Genomic DNA, 23332 nt, shown 5'->3' with positions numbered 1-23332 from the left:
AGACCTTAATTCAAACACTATGGTCAAGGACCCTTAAGTCTGCATTTCCCTAAGGTTCTGAGTATGGTATAAGTGGCAATGAAGAAAGGAAACCTAAATCTTCATATTCCTTATCCAGAGCTCTTAGCCTCCCTTATGATGGAGATGCCATCTTATCTAGATGGACAGATTATATATAAATTTTATTTTCTGTGTGAGTGCTCTTGTTCACTGATATGGAAAATTGAATGATTGATTTTTATTAAGATTGATTTCTATTAAGACATAGTTTATGGTAGCTTTGCCAATGATGATCACAGTGAAGTTTTGGACACTAATGGTATTTTATTGTTTCTAATAACTTTGTCAGCAAAACAAAATACAGCCCACATTTATTGTGAGGAGAAAAAAACAAGAATTCATGTATTTTATTGCTGTACTTAAAATGTTATCACTTTCTGAGAAGAAAAATAAATTATAAGTTCAAGAAACTGGTTGCCATTTGAAATTCGATCTGAGTATCTGAGAAACATAATAACTTCTGAAATATTTGTTCAGATTTTTAAATTACATTTCTCAATCTGTTGGTAAGCAATGAAAATAACTGTCGTAGAACTATTAAATTAAAAAATGAGAAAATTTGCATTATAGATGCTCCTGGTTTACAATGGGTTATGTCCTGCTAAACCCATCATAAATTGAAAATATTCAAAAATTAACTTACTACACCTAGCCTACTGAACATCATAGCCTAGCCTATCTTAAATGTGCTCAGAACACTTACATTAGCCTAATTGGCAATTATGTTGTTTCATTTGAAGAATAATTGCCTTCTTCTTCTCCTCACCAGAAGCAGGAAACACAGATGGATGTTTTGAAGACAGGATGATGAGAGGTGAAAACACAAAACACAATATCACCAAAATGCTGGCAACACTGTAAAGTATTGATTGTTTCCCCTTGTGATGGCTGCTCAACATCATGAGAGTATGGTACTACACGTCGCTAGGCTAGGAAAAAGTCAAAATTCCAAATATGAAGTATGGTTTCTACTGAATGTGTATCACTTTGCACCATTGTAAAGTCAAGAAAGTGTAAGTTAAACCATTTTAAGTCAGAGACTGTCTGTACTTCAATCAAGTAGTTTTATTTTTAACTTGTGAAGACACTTTCTCTTTCCTCCTTGCTCTTACTCACATGTCCTATGCATGCTATGTCACAGCCTCCTCCCTGATCCTCAACTGTTGACATTTAATATAAGAAGCAAACTAGAAATCCTACTGGGACGTTCATGTACCTAAGCTCAATTCTTTAAACATACCTGTATGACCTACTCTCTATTCTCACTAGTATTCATCCACTGTTTTCTTAGGATAGAATAAAAATTCTATATAGGCTGGCCGAAGCTTTATCCAGAGCAAAGCTTTCAGAAAATTTGTCTTTTATTAGCCTCTGGCCCTTATTGATAACATGTACTCCAGAACTCATTCCCCTTAATGGAACATTTATATGAACCATAAGAACTATTAAAAAATACAAGTGCACCATATTATGGAACTGTTCTCCCCTCCTCTTGCTCAGACCCTAGAGGATCTCTAACATCCTGAGGATTTCAGGCCCATGGATCTCAAGTGATGTATGATATCACAGGTGTAAATTGCCTGATTTAAAATTCTAATTAATCAGCTGTGCTGAAGGAGAACTTAATAGCTGAGAAATGGAACATATGGCTAATATCAGAGTCACATATTCTTATAGCTTGTTCTTGACAAGGTAGTGAAAAATCATATTTTTTTTACCCTTTAAAACCTGAAAATATCAGCTATTTCTTTTCTAATCCTTAAGAAATAGGCGTAGGCACAGGGCTTTCCTCAGTCCCTAGCATGTAGATCTCTAGTATTAATAAAATGTTTCTTGTTTAATTCTTTCAGGTGGAAAAGTGTCTTAATCTGTGTACACACGCACACACACATACACACATACACACACACACACACAGGCAATTGATGGCATGGGAACAATTAAATCGAAGAGACTTTTGAGTGACTTTTTTGTGCAAGATTATACTCTAAATTCTATGTGAAAACATATTAAAATGTGCATAATTCATAATTACTACAAAATATGGTGAACAAGATATGAGTTTATCTTGAATCTTAAATTGATATTCAAATTGAAATATTTAATAGAAGTGCCACTTTTAAAAATAAGCTTGGCTAGTAACAAAAACTAAGATTGTCTTTGAAGAGAAGAATGTTAAAGTGGTTCATTCAAGAGAGTTTCTATTTAATAGTTTCATTTATTCCTTATTTCCATTGTGATGAAAGTCGCACATGTAGGCTTTGTGATTCATACTGGCTAGATGTGAAGATAAGTGGTAGGTTTGACTATACACATGCCATTATATTTTAACAAACATTTAACAGATTTCCATTCAAGACAATAGATGGAAGATTTTTCTTCAAATCTTGGAAGCATTTACTATAAACACCAGGTCTTAAGCACCTATTTAGGCAAAATTTATACAATATTGATAGTGTGATAAATGTTAAGGACATGCCCAGAATTCATTATATTTGTTATTTCGCCTCTTTTTCCTTGTTGATAATAAATACATTGTGCTTTTCTTATTTCTCCTACTGCTCCCTTCCTCCCACCCCCATTATAATCAGTGGTTAGTTACTAGTTTTCAAGAATTCTCTTAGGATTCACAGAAATGCAGTTTTTTGAATATTAGTTGTTCCAATGACCCCAAATAAAAAGTATAAAAGGAGCTTCCTCAATTTTACTACAATATACTGATTTTCATAGTCCCAATTTCAAGAAAAATATATAGCTCTACCTTTGGGGGACTATTTAGCCAATATTTTCGATGGTTTTTCCATAAATTTTTAATAAAGAAGTTATTCAGAATATGCATAATTTGTTACTAATTTCCTATTGCACAAAATCAATGACTATGTATCTTTACAGATCCTGGCTCTGTAATTAAGGTCCTCAGTGGTCATGAATTTCATCCTAATGGAGGACATTTTTCTTTTCGTTAATATAACTTCCTATTATAGGATTTATTCTATTAACTTTCTGACTGCACATGACTCAGACTTTTGGGTATTCACAATGCTTAGAATTATTTTATAAAAGGAGAGTGATGGAGAACAAAAAAAAGAATAGATTATAATATATCCAAGCATTTAAGTCTTGGCTTTACCACAAATAGCAAACTATTGAACCATTCTTAATCTCAATTATTTAATTTAAAGACAGTGGTAGTAATAATAATATTTTCTCATGTTTTGTAAAGTAACTAATAAAATAAGTGAGGTAATATATTTTAAAATATTGTTAGAGGATATACAAATATAAAGTAGCTTTAATGTTCTATATTTCCACATGAAATATTGTACATATTGTTTCACTAAACATTCAGATCTTATAGAAAAGTCAGGCCTTAAACAAAATTGTGAAATTATTGAAGTAGTTAGATATATTAATCAGGTTGGACTATGTTATGTTGTATAATAAACTCAAAGTCACAGTGGCTGAAAACAAAAGGTTAATTTTTCTCATGTCCTTTGAGAATTGTCTGGGCAGAGTTAGAGCAGCCACATTCTGGAACATTATATTACCATGTCAAAAGGAAAATGGACAACAAAGGGCCTTTTATACTCTGACCTAAAATTGGCACACATTATTCTTGTTCAAAGTTTTTGGCCAGAAATAATCATATGGTCACCCAACTCCTTCTCCCAGGTACTCTCCCTTTCAGATATTTAATCAGTATATAAATTTTGTAGATATTTAAAGATTTGTTGTCTACGGCCTTGCCACCCTGAACATGCCCGATCTCGTCTGATCTTGGAAGCTAAGCAGGGTTGGGCCTGATTAGTACTTGGATGGGAGACCACCAAGGAATACCAAGTGCTGTAAGCATAAAAAATAAAATAAAATAAAATAAAATAAAATAAAATAAAATAAATAAAGATTTGTTAATAAGATTCAGCACTGTAATAATGTACACACACACACACACACACACACACACACACACATATATACACAGAGGATGATAGAAAATTAAGGCATTTCATTTCCTAAAAGGCATTTCTGTTTTAACCAACATCTCTTAAACAACAACAAAACAATAACTACCAAACCTTCGGCAATCCATTAACAAATCCTTACTTTCTTCTTTTCAAAATCTTGGCATTTTGTTTGCTTACTCCTAAAAGAGATATTTCTAAGCAAGTCAGTTCCCCCCCGCCCCCAACAGGTCAATAGAACTAAGCAAGTCAGTTTCCCCCTCTGACAGGTCAATTCAAATCACAGCAAACATTTCGTCCTCTTTTTGAAACAGGAAGCTGGAATAGATGTGTTCAATTCTCATTGTTTGGGAAATTGAACACAGCACCATTCCATGGATTTGTGAAGTGATCTGGGAGTACCATTCCTCAGACTGGAAAGCTCAGAAGTCAGTATTTCAGGGAGCCAACTAAAATACTGAGTTAGAATAATAGAATGAGTAGGAAAAAAATGGAACCAAGTTATTGCTTTCATTTCCCTGCTATTGTTCTAGCTATTGTGTAAGCAGATGGTTCATATAAATTGTTGTTTTTTCCTAGTTTAAAATAAGCTTTCTTTTTTGTTTTGCTTTTTTCTTTAAAAATATTGTTTATCTCTTTGTCTTTTTCAAAAAGAGAGGTGTATAACAACAATTCATTTTATAATAAAAATTAACTTTTGACTTATAAAAGTTTTATGATTTTTCAAAGGTCAGCATAGAACAAATCAAGCGAAGCAAAGATAGAGTTTGTGGAAAACTGACTATTTTTTTTCTCCCAAGGAATTTATAATATGGCAAGAGTCTTCTATACTTTCACAAAAGCAATGACAGCTGATTATGTCCAGAACAGTGGTCTCAATCCTCTAGCAGCCTATCAGATAATTATGTAGGAGTCCACATGGTTTTACGTGACCTTAGTTCTAGCGAAGGCAAAGTTAACAAGTTAAATAATGATGTGCAATGTAGACAATTAAATTTTGAGTGTGTGAGATAAATATTATGGGTAAATAAACATATGCGAAAGATACAACAGAAAAATTGAAAAAGGTCTCTCTGCTTCTAGACAGCAAAATAATCGACTATTATAAATGCCTACTTCTAGCTTCCTTTTCAAAGTCTAGCTTCACCTCTGTCAATAGTTTGGCTAGTTTAAGATTTGTATGCTTGCATTTAACAAAACATATATGAAGATATTAAGTGTTTTTAAAAGACTAAACCTGCCATTTTAATCAAGATACATCTGTTTAATTATTTATATGTAAATTTTAAGTTTCTTAAATGTCTTTCTAAGTTTAACATAATACCAAAAAGTTGTAAAAAGAAAAATCCTCATTTTTACAATAAATTATTTATTTTATTAGTGTTACTATTAAATATTGCATTACCTATGCTTTTATAGATTCGCTAGGAGCTCTTCAACTTCAAGAGGTTTTTAATATTTTTGTTTCCTTTTTGATGGATAATCTAAAAATTAATATGAGTATAATTATCATATGGGAAGACACCTAGTGACAACGTTCAGGTTTATTTTCTTTAGAAATTAAATTTAAATTATCAACTAACATAGAAATAATTAACATTTTATAAATAATTAGACAGGCAGAGGTAAAGTCAATGGGAAAGAAAAAAGACAGTGAAAGGGGATGGACAATATGCCCAAATTATCATTCCAAACTCCTGTCAAACTAAATGACTACTTCTCTCAGGGCAAGAGTTAATATGCGGGTAGACAAAGGCTATCTGGGTTTCTCAGGATAGTTCCTTCTTATGGAAGAAAGAAAGAAAAATGGATATAGGGAAAAGGTATAAACCACTGCCTCACCAGGTTATAACATAAACAAAACAAAATATCATTTTGAACAACTTTCTGTGCATGAAAATACCTTCACTAGAGCTATGATTCCAGATGAGGGATTACAGCATTTCTATGAAGCATAGAAATAAGAAAAGATGCATTCAGAAAAGTAGGAAATATAGATTCACATTACCGCTTTGCCCCTCCTCCAAGCCCAGACAGCCCATACAGAGAGACAACCACCTGGTGGGAGAAGGAGAGTGAAATGGATGCCCAGATCCCAGCACTGGGCCACTCAAGCACCCGGCTGGCTCCTGCAGAAAACAGTATGAAGATTACTCAAAAAAGAAAAATAGTGGTATTATATGCTCTAGTAATCCCACTACTGAGTACCTGTCTGAAGGAAATAAAATCACTATCTTGAAGAAATATCTTCACTCCCATGTTCACTGCAGCATTACTCACAATAGCCAAGATGTGAAAACAATCTTAAATGCCTAGCAAAGAACAATAGAATAATTATTCAACCATAAAAATGAATGAAATCCTGCTTTTTATGACAACATAGATGGAACTTGAGGGCATTATACTAAGTGAAATAATTCAGACAGAGAAAAACAAATATTGTATGATTGCACTTATATGTGGAATCTAAAAAATCCAAACACAGAATAGAGAGTAGAATGGTGGTTTCCAGGAGCTAGTTTGGGGTGGAGGGTGGAGAACTATTGGTCAAAGGGTACAAACTTCCAGTTATGAGATAAATAAATTCTTGAGATTTAATATACAACATGGTGACTATAGGTAACAAAACTGTATTATATTCTGGAAAGTTGCTAGAGAGTAAATCTTAAATGTGATCATTACTCAAAATGGTAATTATGTGAAGTGATGAAAGTAACTAACCTTATTGCAATAATCATTCTGCAATATATATGTGCATCAAATCATCACACTATACACTTTAAATATGTTTTGTATCAATTATATCTCAATAAAGCTAGAGAAAAAAACATTTTTTTGCCCTCACAGAGTACATTCTAGTGTGGAATACATTTTTCCAGTGACTAAAATACTTGTGTTCTCTGTCCAGAGCATTTCCTTCTCAGTGTAAAGGTTCCAGGAGTTCTAAGTTGGTAATCGAAATATTGTTTTTTAACAATGATGAGAAAAAAAGAGAGATGGATAGCCTTAAGATTTATTTCATTTAAGCAACAAGTAAAGCCTAAGATATTATTTGTGTTCTAAAATAAGTATGCTCTCAAATGATGAGCTTAATGCTGTCCTTTGGATTTAAGATTTCTCTATTCTGAACATTGCTGGATGGAAAATCATGGCCAAATCTTGGTAGATTCCTCTCTCTGGGTTTCAGGTAAGCCATTTCAATTCAACACATTCTTTCAGACAAATTGTAATACATTCTATTTTAATTTTGTTGCTTCAGTCATTATTATCATACGTGATTTAATAACTTTAATTTTTTTTAAAAAAGGAATGAAACCAGGTTCACACATCATAATGCATCCTTATCATAATTACGAAAATCAAAATAATAAAAGTAGGACATAAATAAGCAAATATGTCTTCAAATTATTAAACCCAACAGTATAAATATAACAAAATAATGTCATCTAGCATATTACATTTATGTTTTTGTATTTAGTTTTAAAGGACTTATAGTTTTATGTATATTTAACTTATTAATTATTTTCACTTTTAAAATGTATAAGATTTACAGGCAAAGGAGTTGTAGTGCATTTTTTTACAATGTTTAATTAATATTAAAATGAAAATTTTAAATATATGGCCAGCATCCATGAAAATACTATTATTTTTAAAGGAATTATATTTTACATTTTCTAAATTTGAAAACACTTCCTGGAGTCATAAAACTTTAAGGATAAAGGAAATTTTATTTTGATTCCTTTATAAAAATGTTAATTGATGCTAGAGAGGTTATACAAATTGATGGAGAGCATACAGAAATTTGTTAGCAGGTACAATACTAAGCAATTCTAACCCTTATCTTTATTGATTCTCCTATATCTAATTTAAAAATTATTTTAATAAGAATACTAGAATTCCACATTAAGCAACACATTGTTCCTTTAATTACAGATATTATCCATATGGGTAGATATCTATTTGTATCTAGACATATTAATTAAAGAGACAGCTGGAATTAGAGATAGATATGTAGACAGGTTAATAGATAAATAGAAACTTGTGCTGAACTAATATATGCCACCATAACAATAAATATTTGCCTATGTGTTTAGAAGTTAAAATTAATTTTGGGCCTAAAGAGAATGAGGATATAGTAGGAATTTATTTGGTAAACTAAATACTCTGTCATTGACATATAAATTGTCTTCCATCTTTGGTTAAATGTCTATTTCAATGACCAGAAAATGGAAGAGAACAGAGCTAGGTACTTATCTTTATATGGAACTTGTCCTCACCATGGCTTTAAAATAAGGGCAGGAATCAAATTGTTCACAGGGCATTTAGGCTGCTTTTATTTTATGGTGTATAAATCCATCTTCAGGTAAACAAACAAACAAAAAACACTAAAAATGCATAAGAAGCAGTTATATGGTCAGGAGCTGGGATTTTACTTAGGAGAGAAAGAGGAAAATGAAAGACCAGTTAGGAGGCCATGGTACTAGTAGAGGCAATAGGGTTAGAATTAAAACTAGGATAAAGTTTAGGAATGATGAAAAAATGTGGATAGAGAGAAAAGAGATTGCAGTTAATAGTGGTATGAATTATTACTATGACGCTGGGTAAAAAGACAAGATCATTCATTGCAAATTATTCCTGTAACCCAGCCCACCTAGTCTACCGATCATTTCCCTTCATTTTTATCATTCTTTATTTTTTCCTTCATAGCATTATAACAATTGTAATTATGTATTTGTGTTATAACTTGTTCAGTATACAGCTCTTCCATTTAACTCTATGAATCATAAGGATGAGGACTGTGTCTGTTTTGAATTGTATACTCTGTACCTCTCAGTGCCTGGCGCAAAATAGTCTTTCATTAAATCTTTATCAAAATAATGAATGAATGCATCTCTCCTAAGTATTAGGGAGAAAATATGTAGTAGGCAGTGTTAAACCTTACATGGGCTTCCTTGTGTTAATTTCAAAATTTTAAGGAAAGATAAAAAAACACATACCTCATAAGTGTTAAGTTAGATGTCATTTATATGTTCTGGGCAATATTTAGATTAATTACAATAACGTTTTAGGACTTGACTAGAAATCGTACACATTATCCGAATTATAGCTTTTACCTGTATCAAGTATATGCCTTGAAAGCTCCTGCCTTCAGTTACCAGAACATTTCTTTAATTCCTAGGGAGGCAAGAATAATATGTTCTCATTTATGCTGTCAGAGAAACTGGTTTTGAGGGTGGAATTTAGAGTCTATTTTTCTTCTTTTGAAACTTATTTCTAATCCTGGCAATACAACTGGCTTAAAAAAAAATTAAGGCTAGGTAATAATGTTTGCAAGGAGCACATCTAAGTCATTTAAGAGAATGACATTTAAAGATAGTATTAATAATTAATAAACTGATAAATAGAAAATTATATAAATCATTCTCTTTTATCTATTAGTCTTTCTCAGGATATTTATTTGCTATCACTTTGTTAACCTACTTTTGCTATCTATGTGAACATAAAAAAAATCCATAATTCTATAAAATATTTATTATGATTCAGAATTCAATTTATTGCTCTTCCTCTATCACTAGTGTAAATTAGTGAGATTTTACTGTAATTTTACTATTAATTAAGGCTGAAACAATCATGATTATTTGATTTCTGTATTTATTAGATCATGAAATTACTAAAGACAATAACTATTAATGAAGATTATTTCCCATGATCAGCTTATCAAGAAATTGTTATATTTAAACATGATTGACAAAGGATTTTCTATAAAGACTTTTTTTAATGTAAAATTCAATAAACCAAATATAATTTGAAAATAAATTATTAATATTGAATTATAATTAATAAACTGTTTCTTATTTTTATAGCATTTTCTATCAGCCAACATTTTATTTTAACACATATAATATGTATATATATAATATACAAACTTAACATTAATTAAAATGTCAATGGGTTATATGTCACATTAAAAACTCGCTAGTAGTACTTTCTCTACTTTCTATGTTGGATAATTAAAGAAGACATTTTCAATTTTTCATCACGATAGTAACTAGATGAGGTTCGCACTAATTTGTTCCATGTCGTCAATTAACCTAGTTAAAATTTTCATGGGTAATAACATAAGTCATTGACTTTTTCTAAGAAATGCAGATGTTGTATAGACATGAGGATATGTTTAATTTTTGCTCCTCTGCACGATCATATCAATGACAGATATCACAGCTTAGGAGCTGAGGCTTTATGGCAAAAAATGGCAAGATTATATATTGTAATCTAGCTGAGATAGTAAAATTACTAGTTTCCTCTGATTAAAAAATTGTAAGCTTGTCTCAGCTACGGGGAGGTAAAAGCTGTTCAATTCAAGAACAGCAATGCATGGAAGTATGATAAATTCTCTAGATGGAAACAAATTATTCTTATTAGACAACTTGTTCTTTTCATTGTTTCTATTTATTATTTCACTTAGTAATGAATACTACAGTCAATTTGTAAAGTAATGAACAGTTTTAACATACTAATGAAAAAATACAGGCAGTTTTTAAAACTGCGGTTTTGCATGGTATCTTATCTAGAAATAAGAAGCAAATTTCCAGTTCTAGAATTTATCACCAACCTTTTTATACATTTTGCCCTTTCTCACCTTTCAAAATACATATGCAAGAGTCTGCATCTTGTTGAGTATTATAGTATTAAAACATTTACAATTTTTGCAAGGCATCATTGTCTCATGGTGAAACATTAATGCTAAGTAAACATACAGAAGAATGAAAGCACCGAGTCACTGAATTATGGTTGTATGTCCTTAAGGGGAGAGGTATAGTAAAGAAAGCAGCTTGAATCGAATATATTCTTATCACATTTCTTTGGAATAAAAATGAACACTATGATTGTGTTAGCTTGCGCTGTGTCATAGTCCTTTTGGGCTACTATAACAAAACACCATAGACTGGGTGGCTTATAAACAACAAACATTTTATTTATTTTTTAAAGTTTTGAGGCTGGAAGTTTGACATCAGGGTGAAAGCCTGTTTGCATTCTGCTGAAAGCCCTCTCCTTGGCTTACAAACTGCTGTTTCCACGTTGTCATATGGGAGAGAGGGAGAGAGTGAAAGAATGAGGTAGAGGGAGAGAGAACAAGGTCTCTGGTGTCTCATCTCACTTTCATGTCTTCATCTAACTCTAATTACCTCCCAAAGGCCCCATCTCCAAAATGCCACTATATTGGGGGTTAGTACTTCAATACGTTAATTTTGAGAAGCACAAATATTCAGACCATAAGAATGATATATTCCAAGGAAATTGGTTGGGCAAAGACAGATATTTAAAAGGTAGAGAAATTAAGAAATATATCTTTGCCTTTTATGACGAAGAATGATTCTATTTGCAAAGAACTGATACTTCTCATCAGTACCAATGCAATGACTGGTGATATTATATAAAGGTTTGTGTAATATTCGATAGAAAAGTAGTGAAAGGATTTAGTAAACAGGAGATTCACAAACTTGTATCAGCTGTACCGTAAAGAGCACTCAATATCTTGAAATATCTAAACTTGCTTTTCAATTTTTTTAAACAATTTTTGGATTATCTATGTATTACATGGATTACTGGTAGCAACAGTTTTTAACAAGGGCTTAAGGCCTTTGTATTCCAGTCTTCAAACTGAGTAGAAATAAACATAACATATTTATTTATAGAATTTTGAAACTAGAATGCCTTATTATCTAATAGGAAGCTAAAATTTTATATCCACTTGAAGATGTTACTTGTTCTTTCCAGGAGGCTTTTCTTCTTAAGAAGGAGAAAAATAGGACAGTAAAAGAATAGTCCACAGAAGAAAAGAGATCAAGTTGGGAATAAAGAAAGAAACAGACAAATGCCAAGGAAAAGAACTTTTCCATGAATTAAATTCTTTTCTTTGTCTGAAAGCTATATAAAGTCAACTTGCTTGTCTGGATGCCTTGCTTTAATTCCTCAGAGAATAGAATTTTGGACAGGTCTCTGATTAAATACATTTGGCAAAAATTATTATAAATCAGTTATTATTTAATGAATTGACTTAAGTTAGTGTTTCTATGTGTAATTTTCTTATAAATCAAAAAGTAACAAATCATATACTGTTTTATTAAATGTGCTTGTCTTATAATTTTTATTCGCCTTTTGTTTTTTTTAGATTCAGAATAAATTCTACACAGATATGACTTTGCTCTACTGGAGAAAATATGTGGTAATCTATGGCTTTTCTCTGCCAACATTCTAGTTTATAAAACGGTGGACTTTATATTATTGAAGATCAACTAAATGAATTGAATAATTTAAAAGAAGGGTAGAATTCCCATAATTTGTATGGGTTCTACTTAAAATTATAAAAAAATTAAGAAATGATGGATAGTTTTCCTAGAGAATTAATAAGATCATAATTCCAGATTTGAGCACTATATTTTAATATAAAACATTTAGAATTAGTCAAAAAAGAGCAACATTCTAGCTGTGATTTTATGTTTTGTGCAGCTGTGGCCCACTTGCCCTGAACATCAGTGATTTGGACACTGGGCCTTCCTGGCTCAGTAATATACTTGTTGAAAATGTTAAACCAATTAGCTGAGGCAATCTCAAATAAGAAGACCCTAGAGAAACATGTCAGAGAGGCTATTGAATAAAACATATCATCCTAAAATGTTTGCTTATTTCTTCTGTATAATATTAGCACAATTAAAAGAAAATGTTGGATTTTGCCTGGCAAGAGCTATTTTTAGACCCTCAATTAATCTCTTTTCCATTAGTTGTTGTTATTTGTTAGCATTTCCATAGCACTATACACTTTTTTAACATAAGTGCTTTATAAAATTTTTTAGAAGTTTCTCTTCTCCGTGGTCTTATGAGGTAAAAGTTAATCTACATAACATTCATAGGAAAATACAACAAATTATATGGATCCTACATATCACATTGAAACCACCTGCAGTTAGCTTTGCCACAAACTAACATAGACTGCTGGTCTTGACGAATCAAAGGACAGGTAATGAATTTATGCAAAGTCACACCTGGAGTGAGCCAGAAACCCAGGCATAGATTTCTGTCTCCATTATCCACTGTCTTGTGCCCCAACCCCAAAATAATATCATAAGGATTCAGAATCCATTTGGCAATAAAACCATCATGTGAACATCTACAATTAAATATAGCATCAGAACAGCCAGATATTACTAGCCTTGCATAATATATGGCAACCCTGAACACAATTGGAAAGAGATCCAATCCCCAAAAGCCAGGGTTACCTGAGCCTTAGCTCCAGGGTAGAATAATATCCCCCTGAGCTTTGACTTTCAGTTACCTGAGTCAGGTGAGATTGTTACAAGCTCCATACTGCTTCTCTGGTGGGATTTGTAATATAAAGTTGAAATAGAAGCAACAATCGACGTGTAAATGACAATGGCTCTTTAAAAGTCAAGCTCATTCATTAGGAAAAAAGTCTCAAAACTCTGATAAATGTGACTTTTAAAAATCATGAAGGCAAGTCATGCCTACTCTCAGAACTTCTCGGTCTCCCCTATCAACTTATCTCTTTTATTTTTAGTTCTCAGTAATTTCCTGGGTGCTAAATGTTTCTGGAATCAGAGAACCTCTCCCAAAATGCCTGCTTCAGTTCTTTCTTTCACTTTGGATCAGCAGTAAAAATTTGCCTTTATAAATATGATAAAGCTTCTACCTCTTTCTTCTGTGTTTTTACTTTAATAAGAAAATTGGGAGACTAAGAATTCAACAGTGGCATTCTGTTATTTCTTCACTGAAAAGAATAATCTTCTGGAAATCACTTAATATCTCCTTGTTTTCTTATGAAATGCTCTATTTCTGGGGGGAGAAATGTATGTTCTCTATTAAGTGACAAAATGTGGTGAGTAGGGCAAAAAGTAAGGTATGTGGGCTTGGGATATACTCATATCACCCTCCGTTCAACTCACTAAAAATTATCAACTCTCCTCATAATTTTCTCCCTGATGAATTTTTGTAAAAAATCTTATTATAATCCATGTTAAAATGCTTTAGGAAAGAAGGAAGGAAGGAAGGAAGGAAGGAAGGAAGGAAGGAAGGAAGGAAGGAAGGAAGGAAGGAAGGAAGGACGGAAGGAAGGTCAATATAATATATTTGATTTCACAAGTATCTTAAGAAAACTGAATTCAATGAATTGCTATTGTGTCATTAACATGAATCTGTTTCCAAAAATATCTTCTATGTTCCATAGCTCAAATTATCAGCCTCCATTATTATTACCCAGTATATTGTTTTACCCCTTACACCTTTTATCTAAAAGTATGGGAGGTGGGGAACATCCCTATTTGACAGAGAATCACCAAATTCACACAAAGTAACAAAGGACTGTTAAGTTCTGTGAGTTTATACCCTCTGACACAATCTCCAGGATCAGTCCTTTCCTGTTTTAAAGTCCTGAGGCAGGTGTGGGCATATGAGTTTATGTTGCTCCTACATACACAGGGTTTCCAGTGGCCCTGTGATGACCACTGTTTTCCTGAATTGCTGCCCCAGGTCTCCTTGGTACCAGACTCAACACCCAGGACCAACCCGTGTATGTGCATGGTCCTACTATGTGGGTGAGTTCTACTACTAAGTTTCCACCTTGGTCTCCGTTTTGGTTTAATGATTGCGAGTCATTGTCACCTGCTCCTTACCAGGTCTGGAGATTTAGCTGCTACCAAGTCCCCTACCTGGGATCATGATAAGTGCATGGATTTTCTAAGTGGAAAACATCTGCCATTGAAGTTCTGCCTAAGATTCTTGTTATTATTTAATATCACAATTAACATAAATATTACAGACTATTTAGGAATTACTGTTGTGGGTGAATTTCTCATCAGTAAGATATAATGCCTCTCTCTGATTCCCTCATCTGCTTCTATATAGTCTAGACTATAAAATTTTTGGAATAGAGAACTATGACATTCATTTTTTTTTTTTTTTACACTTCAGAACCTGACACAATTAATTTTGTGGCTCAAGGTATAAATAAATTAATTCTTCCATATGATAAACTGAATTATGGCTCACCAAAAATGCCCATGCCCTAATACCTGGAAACTGTCAATACATTATGTTACATGACCAAAGCGGCTTTGTAGGTGTATCTAAGGTTATGAGCCTTAAAGAGATTTAGATTATCCAGGTAGGCTAGATATTTTTGACAGCATTCACAGAAAACTAATATATCCCATTTCTAGGTTTTCTCTGGTTTAAAAGCTATTTCTGGGTTTCTCTGACATAATTCTCTGCTGTAGTTCCCTAACTCTCTGGTGAGAATTCCCTAATCCCCTAGGAAATCTATCCTCCGTATTATCTTGAACATTATGCCTAGGAAGAATCACTTTTAGGAGGACCAAAGATTTTCCCAATGCAAGCCAATTTTATATAAAAAAATGTTTCTTTCCTTTGAACATGTTTGTCACAGATAAAAATTCCCTAACTATACAAAACTTTTTTAACCTTTGCTCCTTGATGCTTTTATTCCAGCAGTTGTTAAATTTTAAAATATATTAAAACCACCTGCAAGATTCGTTAATCTACACATTGCTGGGCCCCAACCCCAGGGTTTCTGATTTAGTAGTTCTGGGGCCTGAGATTTTCTTTTCTAACAACTTCCCAGGTGATGCCAGTGCTGCTGGTTAGGTTAACATACTTTGAGGCACATTATTTAGTAAAATCAAATGATCCATTTGTTTATAAAATATTAATCTCTATTATTCATGCTCTTTTTAAAAACCTATTCCCATATTGACATTCACTTGGGTATGTGTCCTTCTATAAGAAAGTAGAAAAAAATGAAAATAGACAATGTTCAAATAGGCATTTTTTTATGATGATAATGTAGGTTATTGAAATTATTTGGAGATTAATTATGATGATATTCCTGAAGAGGGCTATTGGCTTTTAAGGTAGGGCTATTCTTTATTGCTTCTGGCCGTTGTCCACCAAATGCCTGTAGCATTCCATAGTCATTGTGATAAACATTTCCACACATTTCCAAATGTCCCTGTAAAGGAGGTACAACATTATTTGAGAACTATAAAATTATGTTATTCACGTTTACATGTTATTCTTCCCTAAAATTAGTAAGGATTTTCAAATTCTATTCTTATATTTTATAAGTACTAGTTATTATAAATATTTTAATTAATAGAATATATTACTATACTAACTCCCTGAGGTCACAATCAAAAAGAATATGTGGGTGGTACTACGAATTGGCTCACTCAAAAATGCATTCCATCCACTTTTAACTGTGCAGAGACCGGAAAGTAAAGGCCTCCCTAACCAGACTCTCTGAGGTTTCCCTATATGATTTAATTTCAACTAATGTATCATTATGAGCTAGAATTAGAAGAAAGACTTCTATGAAGAGAAACTGAGCAGGAAATATCTATTTTATTCATATGTGTTACAGTAATAGTGATATAATTTGGAGCCAGCCACTGTAATAATCGTTTCCTAAGTTACTAGTTAACTTCTGATTCCACAGGTTCTCATCATTTAAAAGTCAATGGATGTCTGAATGGTTTGGTTTTACTCTATGGCTTTAGGACTTTTTTTCTAGAGGCTGGAGACTTTGGGACTGATTTTCCAATGTTCAGCCTTGAGCATTCCTCCAAATTCTGTAGGCCATTTAAGAGCCAGGAATAAATAATAAATCTCCATATGTTCAAACTAGCTAGCAAGAAATCTGCTCTCTACAATAAAACTCCACTCAATACAGAATACAATTAGAACTAAATAGTAGTCAAGAGAAAACCCATGGATTTTTTGTTTTTAAATCTAGAATCAAGGTAACTCAAAGTTAACTATTTCCAAATTCATGCATAGAACAAAAAAGTTATTAACAGGTATTTAATATTTTTTTCTTAATAGAAATCTAGTGACAATTCATGAAAGCAAAAAATTTTAAAAATTATTTAGCTATCAATGGGGTTGGAATTACAGATAAAAAAAATTAGTTTTATCTTGATAACTTCCTTTCTCTTTATTCTCCCTCTATTTCAAATTTTCAAAGTAGAAGAAATTCTGTCATTAAAGAATGATCTATTTGGCTTTTTCAGGCCTTTTAGTCAAAATGTGTTTCTAATTAGAATTTAAAGACTACCCAGACATAATTGACCACTCTTTATTAGTGCCCCACAGTATTTAAGAATATGGGAGAAAAAAAAACCAAACTAGATTCTATATCTGGATCAGTGGAGACACTGAACTAAATCATTGAAAGTGAAGTTTGGTGCCAAAGGTGGCACGATGAGAGCTTATTCGGGCCCACCTGCCTCAGCCTAAAAACAGATGCACACCCACCATACACAGCCGCAACCCCTGGCCCTTGAAAATGCACAGAAATTCTGGTGAGGTTATTGAGCATTCTAAACATTATAAAACTGATGTATCAGCCAATCTACCTAGTGTTTAGTGGTCAGGGTTACACTGTGATGCTATTTGTTTTTCCCTTATGAATCAAAACGCCAAATCTAATGCTGGCTTTTTTCATAGGGTTCGGCACCAGAAAAGTATTAAATTATATAGTGTTTAACCTGATTAATTTTTCAGTTTTTCTTTTGGAGTTTTTATTTTTACTACCATCCTAAATTCATCATTTAAAATAAACATATGTTTCTAATTATCCCTCTTCTTCCTTTACACACATACGTGGATGCACACAGAGGTACATGCAGGAAGCCTTTGTGTGTATAAAAAATTACTCAAGGTTTGAGGCTTTAAACTGTACATTGCTTGAATGCAAACTAAACTAAATATGAAATATTTCTGAAATTCCTTTAGGTATTTCCAAAACTCATGCTTCAACCTCCCACCATTCTGTTTGGCGTCCTTACTGACTCTTGCTGTTGTTCTGGTTCTCTTTCCATCTTTCTTCCTGGCTCATTCTTTAATTTGCTTACCTCTTCTTTTCTTCAATTTTCCTTTCTTTTCTTCTCTGCCTCACTCGGAGTCTTCACCTCTTCTTCCCCCCAAAAAAACCCATTAAAAGTAAATTCTCCATTTTCTTACATATTCAGTTCTCTTTGGTTCCTACTCCCAAATTCAGCAATTTTTGTGTGTGTGTGTGCATATTCTGAGAATTTATCCAAGGAACTCTAAAATCTTCATGTTATATTCTTTGATAATTATGTACCCTCTTAATTGGGAGTAAGGGACTGGGAATGGTGTAAAAGGATTCAAGGATGAAATCTTTTTCAGCTACATTAAGATTTATTGGCATTGGAATATTATAAATAAATTTTAATTGTGTGATAGTGGATTTTTCAAATTAGAGAATTAGGGAAACATTTAACTATAGGCTTTATGTTATAGGAAGCATCACATTAATTTTAGCTGATATTGATTAACAAAGAGTGATTTCTTCCATTATGTATCTTTCTACAAGTAGCTCAAATTGAATCTTCATATCTACCCATGTAAATATTTTCAAGACATGTTTTCACAACAAATAATTTCCAAAGGGGTACTAATATCTTAATGAGAGTATTCTAATACTCAAATGTTTTTTTTTTTGCTTTATAAGATTTAGTTGTTATCTTATTTTAGTATATCTATTGCTGTCCTACAATCTCTCTGACTTATGTTGTTGCCAAAATCATTTTCTGTTTTCTAATCACACAGCCTGATCGTATGTCATTCTTTTTCACTTCCTCATTCCAACTGCATCTGGAATCCTTATAGATGAAGAACATGAACCTAGTAGACAAGCTCATCTATAATGAGAAGAAAATATTAAACAATCTCATTCATGAGTTGAAATTAACTGTGAATTTCCTCATTTGTCTCATTTAATGAGGTAATTCATATGCCAGCACATTCAAAACAATACAATGTAAATGTTGGTTATTATTTACAATAATAATAATAATAATACTTTCCTTTTCCTAATAGCATAGCCTTCTGAACTGTGATTTCATCCACTAAAGGCTAGGTAGGAGAAAGCCTAATAAAAGCCTAGTTTTGATCGGAAAATGGAATAGAAAAGGCATCTATGATTGATAGTCATCTAGAAGGATTTTCTAGATCTAGGAAGATATTTCTTATATAAAGATATAAATGTAAACAAATCATAATATGGCTATTAGAACAATGCGAAGATTTACTTCAGGCTTATATTAAAGAATTAACTATCATAATTCATTCAAACCAACTAATAATTTCACAGAATTCACAGTGCGAGACTCATTTGACTTTTATTACATTAAAAATTAAAAATAAAACAAAACCCTGTAATATCTACAAAATAAAGCAGAGGAAAAAAGAAGATGAATGTGGAAAGAAAGCAAGTAATTATCCCAAAACCTTCGAATTTGCCCCAAATCTGGAGATAACTATCTGGTAGGTTCATTGACAACAGATAGAAAAAGCAGAAGATTTGGGAGTGAAAATTTATGAAGAAACTTACAAAAGCATCAGAAAGAAGAGATATCAGTATACACCTTAGTCTTCCATCGACTGGGAATCCCCAAGTCAAGATCTATGGCTTAGTATTGTGAAACAGTCCTAAGGACCCATCTAATAATTTTTTTTATTTTCCTAAAACAAACAAGCAAACAAAAACGTTATAAATCATTTTGTATGTGTGTGCAATAGAGCAGTTAATGTCTGTAAGATAACCTAATGTGTTTTTTAAAGACTATAACGATAATCTGTCTTAACATTCCTTAATTCATTACTTCTCTAGGTGGGGCTTTCTCTTAATGTTAGGTACATGCATAAAGTAGTAGTAAGTTCTGCAGACAATGTACGAACAGCAACAACAATAATAAATCTGTTTGAAAGGAAAATAGATGGCCAATATTTTAGCTGTAAGGCCTTCATGACTCTGAATATTGGGCAATTTATTGATTATTGTTTTTTTCCTCTCGATGATTTTTCTTTTTGCTGCTTTGTCAACATGTTATTTTGGTTTCAATCTCAGTTTTAGGTATATGCATGTCCTAAAATCTTCCTTTTTACTCCTCTCAGTTCCTAAATCCCCTTAGGAATTTTATAGATGCTATTTAATATTATTATTCCTGATCTAAATACCTGCAGCATATGAGGTTTTTGTGATCTACTCAGGCATAGATACACCCAGGTCTTTTAAACCATAAATCAATTTCAGTTGCATAAAAATTATAAAATAAAAAGATGAAGACAATAAAAAATAAATATAATTAGATTAGGGGAGAAATCAAGAAAAGGGAGGTTCAGAGGTAAATAGATGAAGTAATCAAATTAACAAGGGTTTTTATAATGGCATAATTAATAAACTGCAATTTTACATTAGTTTCTGGAAAAAAAGATATCTGGGGAAAGAATAAGGGCAATTATGCATTAATGAGGACAATGATAACAAAATAGCAATAGTAGAGAACGGTAATAGAATTTCCTAAAAAATAATTCCAGAAATACAGCAGATAAAACAACATAATGATATGAGCTAGCCAATTGTTCTGAGGAAATTGTACCAGCTAACTTCTCTACCCAAATTAAAATTTTCATTTTACTTATAAAAAATACAAAGAAAAACATTATCAAGATATACATAAATTAGTTATTTTTATTTCTGTAGGTGTTATAGTTTCAAGATTTTTTTACTTTTTAGATAAGTATTTATCCCAAAACAACTCTGATAGAGGTTTACAGATGAGGAAACTAGAGGATCATAGGAATTAAAACAATTTCCAAAGGCACGCACATCTAAGAGAGCCAGAATCACAGATCTGACCTTGAGTCTTTCCCATTTTGATGCTCTTTACTTCTTAAATGATCGCCTAACCTCAACCCTGTTGTGTTAACCAGGAATAATTTCTTTCAATTTACATTTTCTTCCTAAATTTATTTAAGATGAACTTATTCTAACATTGTTCAACTTTCTAATGTTATGCCATATTGAGAAAAATCACTTTCAAATTCAATTTATTTGTTATTAGAAATGAAGTCAATAAAAATGATTTACTTGAGAATGTCTTTTGGCATTTATCCTTTTTTATACCTACAAGAAGATAAGTCATTATTTTTTCAAAGAGGTAAATTGTAACTAAAAGGAAGTCAGTGATATATAATTGGTTCTTTCAGTAATATATTACTCACTCTTCACATATGTTATAACAGTAAACTATTCATGCTTTTGTGAATATAGTTTCTCTCTACAGATAAAAATTATAATATGAAATTTGTTAGCTTTTCAGGGATCTTGAGTAAAATATAATTTGATAAAATCAAAAATAGAAGAATAAGGTGTAAAAATGAGATATAAGTAGCTAACCAGAAAAAGGCCACTTGCTGTTTTAACCATCAGTAGCTTCCAAATTAAAATTGCATTTTAAATGAGCTAATGATACTTCAATGAACAATTGTTCCCTTGATTAAGATTTCATTCTAAGTAATAAAGTGAGAAAATTCAAGAACATGATGTATTTTTGTTAAAACGTATAGAAATTAGAATTTGGAATGAGTTTTTAATGTGATTATCTTTCATCATACAGATGCCTTGAGGTGAATAGTTTATATTCTAAACTAGAAAAGTAATGGAAAAGAAAAGCCATTGTTTTTGTGATGCATTTCACATCAAAGAGAAATGAAATTTAACAGTATAGGCTTTAGTCTCAGGTCCTCACAATAAAAGATCTTGACTGTCAAAAATGTCATTATTATTGAAAGGATAACATTAGTCAGAAGAAATAATCATATTTGAGTAAGTTATTTCTTTACCTCTGTAACTACCTCTGTAAGCATTTTAATTTTTTGTAAGATTTTCAATTAGCTTTTCTCCAAAGAATTTAAAATAACACAAATAAAAGTAAATAAACCTTAACCATTTTAAACAAAATATTGAAACCAAAAACAGAAAGGGGGAAGAGAAGAAAAAGCATCAAGTACAGGACACAGTGTTGAAGACACCTACTAGGTAAATATCAATAAATAAAGCAATACTGTCTATTTCCTAAGTGAATACTTTTATGTGAATGTTGTTTTCTGGTTCTTCTCAAGCAAAAGACTGAGTGAGAGACCTAAATTAGAAACTATGTGAAAATTGATTGCTTCTTGTCTTTTTAAGTCTCTTTGAAAATGAATTGGTCAATATAATTCCCCTTTGTTTATTAGGGAGAAGGGTGGCAGTCAGGCCTTCTGGCAGAAACAATAATAGACAGTAAGGAGTAAACAATTCTCTACGCCCTAACTTCTTAAAGAAGACTTAAATTGGAAAGGTTAGAAAAATATGAGTTCTCTTGATTTCAATAGTTTCTATACCAGGAGAAGCTGGTGCTAACGACCCTTCCAAATGTTACAGGTGCTTGCATTCAAATGCGATCACACAGATGCTGGCTGCCTAGGGATAAAAGTCATCTTCAGAGTAATGTGTAACAGATTTTCCCTAAATCCCCAAGCTGAACATCAGCTGTGGTTAAACCCTTACCTTTTTCTTCCTGGATATGAAAATCTCTCCGCTCATGTCCATGATTATCACTTTGTTACTTAAATCAATTTAAAGTAAAACTGGAAAAAATGAAAGTCATCAGAAAATGCATTATTGTGAATAAGGTTTATCCTACTGGATGCAAATTGATAACCAGTGCCCTATCAGGCCTATTTCCACTTGCATGATATCCTTAGAATGTGGGGCCTCCAAGTCCACTCAAACAGTTCTGCCCTAGAGCAACCTGAGGGAGGCCCTATATTTGCCTTAATCCAGACAATTTTTATGCTAAGTATTTCTTTAGCAAAAACCCAATACAAAGACACTATAAATGCTCACCTCTCACTGATCCCAGAATAAAAAGCTGAGCGCTCGCTGACTGCCTCACACCTTCCTATGGATTTTTCTCACATCATTTATTGCTTGGGCCTCTCTGCTCCAAGAAAATTCTTATCTTGAAATATATAAAATATCCATCAGTACATCTTGAATTCCATATTGAAATAATTAAGTAGAGGAGGGACTGATGCTTATTGGGTTCACTACATGTGCACACTTATTAATTCTAATAACAACCAGATGGGGTAACTATTATTAGCTATATATATATTTTTTGAGATGAGGATTATTTTCTTACTTGAGGTCACAGCTAGAAAATGAGGAAGCCAAGTTTGAGACCATGTTGTCTGACTACGAGGTCACGCTATTTCCTATAATTAGGTTGCGATACAGAAATTTGGGCTAAACTTTCCATATGTACTGGATTATAAAGAAACTAATAAATGGATATAGATTGAGAATATGAATTTATTAAAGAAATAAGATAAGAGTGTGTTCACAAATTTAAATTTAAATCAGT

The 23332-nt window shown here is 32.2% G+C and overlaps 1 pseudogene; it reads left to right on the top strand.

Moving 5' to 3' along the window:
* The first annotated feature begins 3793 nt into the window (after positions 1 to 3793).
* LOC120588410 (uncharacterized) lies at positions 3794 to 3912 on the top strand (annotated as a pseudogene).
* Positions 3913 to 23332: the final 19420 nt, after the last annotated feature.

Source organism: Pteropus medius, unplaced genomic scaffold, assembly GCF_902729225.1.
Source record: "Pteropus medius unplaced genomic scaffold, Ma_sr-lr_union100, whole genome shotgun sequence".
Classification (NCBI taxonomy): domain Eukaryota; kingdom Metazoa; phylum Chordata; class Mammalia; order Chiroptera; family Pteropodidae; genus Pteropus; species Pteropus medius.
Note: the sequence above shows the minus strand (reverse complement) of the source record. Positions and strands in the feature narration are given on the sequence as shown.